Consider the following 6,631-nt stretch of genomic DNA (forward strand, 5'->3'; position numbering starts at 1 on the left):
TGGCAGTGTGGAGGATCAGAGGGATCCTGGGGTCTGAGTCCATAGGACACTCAAGGCTGTTGTACAGGTTGTCTCTGTTTCTAAGAAAGCATACAGTGCATTGGCCTTCATCAATCGTGGAATTGAATTTAGGAGCCGAGAGGTAATGTTGCAGCTGGTCAGACCACACTTGGAGTACTGTGCTTAGTTCTGGTCGCCTCACTACAGGAAGGATGTGGAAACCATAGAAAGTGTGCAGAGGAGATTTACAAGGATGGTGCCTGGATTGGGGAGCATGTGTTATGAGATTAGGTTGAGTGAACTCAGCCTTTTCTCCTTGGAGCAACAGAGGATGAGAGGTGACCTCATAGAGGTGTTTAAGATGATGAGAGGCATTGATCGTGTGGATAATCAGAGGCTTTTTCCCAGGGCTGAAATGGCTAGCACAAGAGGGCACAGATTTAAAGTGCTTGGAAGTAGGTATGGAGGAAATATCAGGAGTACGTTTTTTAACGCAGAGAGTGATGAGTGCATGGATTGGGTGACGGTGGTGGAGGCAGATATGATAGGGCCTACGATACAGACTCCTAGACAGGTATATGGAGCTCAGAAAAATAGAGGGCAATGGGTAACCCCAGGTAATTTCTCAGTTAAGGACATGTTCGGCACAGCTTTATGGGCTGAAGGGCCTACATTGAGCTGTAGGTTTTCTATGTTTCTATGTTTCCTGACACTGTATTGCAACTGCTATTTCTTTGCCCATTCTCCTAATCTGTTTTAGTCCTTTTGTAGCCTCTCTACGTCCTCAGAACTACCTGCCACCTATCTTCATACCGTCTGCAAACTTTGCAACAAAGCCATCAATTCCATCATCCAAATTATTGAGATAGAACATAAAAAGAATCGGTCCCTGTGGAACACCACTAGTCACCAGCAGCCAGCCAGAAAAAGCTCCCTTCATCTCCACTCTTTGAAAGACCTGTTTTCAAGCTGCATGATTCTATTTGAGCCAGCTTGCTGAGGTGCCAGGATTAAAGGAACACAGTCTTGCGTTGTACTGGGCAAACTTCTTCCAACTAACATCAGTAAGAAGATGAACTACTTATTGCAATATTCAGTACTGCGCAAAAGTCTTAACCATATATATTAGGAGCCATGACTTTTGCACAGTACTGTAGTAATTTTATGTATTGCACTGTACTGGTGTTGCTGCTGCTAAAAAAAAATTCCTGACATACGTGAGTGATGATAAACCTGATTCTGATATGGGTCTCTATTGTGGACTGAGAGTAAGAAAGGGGCAGAGAGAAGGGAATCATGGTTGGGAAAGAGGAAGAGAGAGGCGAAAGAGCGGGAAGCACCTGAGACTATCTGTAACGGTCAATAAACCAATTGTTTGGAGTCAAATGATCTTGCCTGGCATCTCAGGGCTGGGTGTGCCTGCACCTGCTCCACAGTACACACCCTCTCTCCCATCCCCCCAGTATTCCTCGGCCACCTGTCCTACACTCATCCCACAACATTCCACCCACGCCATTCCCAACGTATTTTGTGCTCTTTGCTCCACATTGACAACTAACAGTACTGTGCAAAAATTCGGAAGGAAACTAAGAAGGTCATTAGGAAGGAAAAGATGAATTTTGAAAGGAAGCTGGTGACTAATATCAAAAAAGATACTAAAAGCTTTTTTAAGTATGTAAAGGGTAAAAGATTTGAGGGTAGATATAGGACAAATAGAAAATGACGCTGGAGATATTGTAATGAGAGACTCAGAGAAGGCAGAGGAACTTAATGCATATTTTGCAACAGTCTTCACAGTGGAAGACATCTGCAGTATACCAGATTTTCAAGAGGGTCAGTGAAGTGAAGTATGTGCAGTGAAAATTACAACTGAGAAGGTCATCAGGAAGCTTAAAAGTCTGAGAGTGGATAAACCTCCTGGACCTGATGGAATGCATCCTTGGGTTCTGAAGGAAGCAGCTGGAGAGATTGCAGAGAGATTAACAATAATCTTTCAAGAATCGATAGATCCTGGCATTTTGCCGGATGACTGGAAAATTGCAAATGTTACTCCACTATTTAAGAAGGGTGGAAGGCAGCAGAAAGGAAATTATAGATCTGCTAGCCTGACATCAGTGGTTGGGAAGTTGTTGGAATCGATTGTTAAGGATGAGATTACAGAGTACCTGGAGGCATATGACAAGAAAGGCCAAAGCCAGCATGGTTTCCTGAAAGGAAAACCCTGTCTGACTAACTTATTGCAAATTTTTGAGGAAATTACATGCAGGGTAGATAATGGAGACATAGTAGATGTGGTGTACTTGGATTTTCAGAGGGCCTTTAACAAGGTGCTGCACATGAGGCTGCTTAGCAAAGTAAGAGCCCATGGAATTACAGGGGAGTTACTAGCATGGGCGGAGCATTGGCTGATTGGCAGAAAACAGAGAGTGGGAATAAAGGGATTCTACTCTGGCTGGCTGCCGGTTACCAGTGGAGTTTCACGGGGGTTGGAGTTGGGACCACTGCTTTTACGATGTATGTCAATGACTTGGACAATGGGATTAATGGATTTGTGGCTAAATTTGCCAATGATACAACAATAGGTGGAGGAGCAGGTAGTGTTGAGGAAACAGAGCGCCTGTGGAGAGATTTAGATAGTTTAGGGGAATGGGCGAAGAAGTGGCAAATGAAATACAATGCTGGAAAGTATATGGTCGTGCTCTTTAGTGGAAGGAATAAATGGGCAGATTATTTATTTAGATGGGGAGAGAATTCAAAATGCAGAGATGCAAGGGGACTTGGGAGTCCTTGTGCAAGATACACTAAAAGTTAACCTCCAGGTTGAGTCAGTGGTGAAGAAGGCAAATGCAATATTGTCCTTCATTTCTAGGGGTATAGAATGTAAGAACAGGGATGTGATGTTGAGGCTCTGTGAGGCACTTGTGAGACCACACTTGGGAGTATTATGCAAAATTTTGGGCTCCTTATTTTAGGAAGGATATATTGACATTGGAGAGGGTTCAGAGAAGATTCACGAGAATGATTCCGGGAATGAAAGGGTTACCATATGAGGAACGTCTGGCAGCTCTTGGGCTGTATTACCTGGAGTTCAAGAGAATGATGTGGAATCTCATAGAAACATTCCAAATGTTAAAAGGCTTGAACAGATTAGATATGACAAAGTTATTTCCCACGATTGGGGAGTCTAGGACAAGAGGGCACGACTTCAGGATTGAAGGATGTCCATTTAAAACAGAGATGCAGAGAAATTACTCCAGTCAGAGGGTGGGAAATCTGTGGAATTTGTTGCCACGAGTGGCCGTGGAGGTCAATTCATTGGGTGCATTTAAAGCAGAGATGGATAAGCTCTTGATTAGTCAGGGCAACAAAGTGCATGGGTGAAGGCAGGGCAGTGGGGATGTCTGGAAAAATTGGATCAGCCCATGACTGAACGGTGGAGCAGACTCGATAGGCCGAATGGCCTACTTCTGCTCCTATATCTTATGGTCTTATGGTCTAATTAACAACGCAGTAGTATTATTGCAGATCAGAAAGGAAACATGCATGATACTGCATTATATCCAGGAATGATCCCAGCTCCACTGTTTTGTCAGGCTTTGAAATTTTGGTGAAGTTTCAGTTCTCTCCTCCATGACAGTAGGTCAAAAGCTGTCAATCTGAGGCATCCTAATGACAGCTAAACAATCTTCATCTTCACAATGTGTTCATGTAATCTCCTGAACACTTCTTCCAATATCAGAACACCCTCCTCTGTGCCCACAGGCTACACAAGTAAAAACCCATGTTCCTCCCAGCTTCAGCATTAAAAAATAATCCTCGCGGAAGACCTGGCTTCACAGGATAAATTCTAATTAGCAGCTGCCATGTTTGTCAATGATCAGTACCACCGAACACCTTTCCTACATTGTCATGTTTGGACATAGGAAATGTCCAATTCTGTAAGCCCTGCTAACTTGTCTCTTGAAATAGGTGATAAAATTGTTCATCGTCTATGGCTTGGCTTAGTGTGACATTGTGATCACCACACCAATGCATGTTTTGTCTAGTTAGTGTTCACAAGAATGCCACCTACTTTGGCCTATCTCGGTCATTCAGCTGCACACTTTAAAGGCCCTGCCTGTGGCCATCAAACTTTACAACTCCTCCCTTGGAGGGATCAGACACCCTGAGCCAATAGGCTGGTCCTGGACTTATTTCCTGGTGTAATTTACATATTACTATATAATTATTTATGGTTTTATTACTATTTAATTATTTATGGTGCAACTGTAGTAAAAACTAATTTCCCCCAGGATCAATAAAGTATGACTATGACTATTTGGATTGGACCGGTTTTTCACCTGGTGTGATGCACATCATACATGGTTATATGAGTGTGATTTTAAAGTGCCAGCATTCTTGGAATCTAGCTTGAGTTGCCTCAGCTTGAGTCTTTCCCCATGAAAGCCTTCAGAGTTGCTGTAGTGATGGGCTGCTGTTCTTGCCCATTATTGCATTGCACCTATGTATTCCATTTTCTGATTATTTAAATGCGAGACTTGAAGCTAGCACACTGAATATCTGTAACAATATTTGGGAAAGCTGACACACCACAGAATGTGACTGTATAGTAATGAAGACACACATAAAATAGCTTAACTATACTAAAAAATACATGGCACTTTTAAATCTCTAAGGCCTCAACAGCCCAAGATATGTGGTCCAGAACTCCACACAGGTAAATCAATGATGAGAGTGGAAGGCCAGTGGGTGTTCAATGTGGTCTACCTGTGTTTGACCATTTTCTCTCTCTCTCCTTCTCGCTCTCTGCTCCTGGAGGAGGGTGCATGCATCTGACTGGTCTCTCTCTTACTTGATGCTGCTGGAATCTTGGGTCGTGGGCAAGGTTTTACTGATGCAGTTTGTGGATTGGACTCTGTATTTCATGTTATCTTGTTTTTCTGGTTTCTGGTTGCTCCTTTTGTGGGATATTAATTGGGGCAGAGTTCCTCTGCAGCTTGCAGTCAACAAATGACACGGTGCTAAATTGAACTGAGCTGAACTAAACTGAACATTCCCAGACTGTTTCAATGACTTCATGATTTGATACTTTATATTCTTTATTGCTTGTTTTTTTTTTGCCAATTGCGTGATATGTTCTTTTTTTGTGGGTTGAGTGTTTGATTTTTTTGAAAGGGCTCCATGGTGTTTCTTTATTTTCAGAACATTTAACACCTTCTTTCTGACCAATGTGAAAATCTTTGTCTTATAACCTGATTTCTCAATTTAAGCTTGTAAATTTCATTACTACAACTTCACCACTGTTTGTTTGTACTTCATAGTCCAGAACTGTGTACTGTCCATTTGAGCTAACCAGTAAGTTTCACATCCCTTTTAAGTTATGGTGCTCTACTTATACCTTCAACGGTCTTGTTTATCCTTCACAATTTGTAAACTTGCATGACATTCACCCTCAATTACTTGCAGGCAACTGTTTAAAGGTAGGTCATCCACTTTACTCCAGCAAAATGATCATTATTCCTGTATGTTATCATTTACTGGAAATTTTAATCCTGAAGTTTCAGTGAGATCATAAATCATGATTGTGAGTTGCTCTTTTATAGCCTCTTCATCATGAGCCTTGTTGAGGGTCTTTGGATATCCTGTGGTAGCTTTTTCAAAAAAAATACCCAGAATATTATATGAGCCCCTTCATTAAGTCAGAATTCAAAGTTTGTCAAGCACAGTTCCATAGAGGAGAGATAAGGCAAAGAAAGGAAGCATTTCCTAATTCTGCTCCAATGTCTTATCTGAGAAAAGGCAGAATCAGCCATGAAGGAATGGTGGAGCAGATTCAATAAATCCTACCTGCACAGCTAAGGAATCAGAAGACTATGCACTAATATATTGCTCAGGGTTGAAACTAAGAATTGCTGTTTACTTTTGCAAGTAATAAGTGGTATCTCAACCAAGAATAAATGGAATGGAATACTGCCTGATTCCTATAATTTAAGGGATCTTGAACTAAGATCTGCTGGCTTACAGTAATAGCTTTTGGATTAGTTTAAACATGGTGGAGACCATCCTCCTATTTAAGAAAACTTTTTGATACTTACAACTTGAAGACAATGTAACTGTAAAATATTACTAATATTTAGGCAGGTGAAGGCCTGAGATGTTCAATAATTTCACTAGATCGTTTCTCATCAGGTCAGGGCAGGGGTTAGATATTTGAGACTTCCTTTGAATTACAAACTAAACAACTTAAGCAATCATTCTAATAAGTTGTTAACCCACACTCTGAAATAATTTAACTTCCCATAAGTACTCATCACATATGGCCTAATGTTTCAGAAAGCTGGATCTGGAGTTTCAATCTGTCAAATATACATTGAGTTATCCACCCCAATTTTAGCATTTTAATTGGCTGCATCACCATCTGTTATTTTTTTTTTGGGGGGGGGGGAGGAGGAAAAAGGAAGGAGGAGGACTACTGAACAGGATTGAAAGAACTTATGTCAGCTCCATCATGGGCTCTACCCTCCATAGTATCCAGGATGTCAAGAATCAGTGCTGCTAAAAGGTGGTATCCATCATTAAGGGCCTCCACCACCCAGGACATGCTCTCTTCTCATTACTCACCAGGAAGGAG

This window comes from Mobula birostris, chromosome 7 (genome assembly GCF_030028105.1).
Source record: "Mobula birostris isolate sMobBir1 chromosome 7, sMobBir1.hap1, whole genome shotgun sequence".
Taxonomy (NCBI): domain Eukaryota; kingdom Metazoa; phylum Chordata; class Chondrichthyes; order Myliobatiformes; family Myliobatidae; genus Mobula; species Mobula birostris.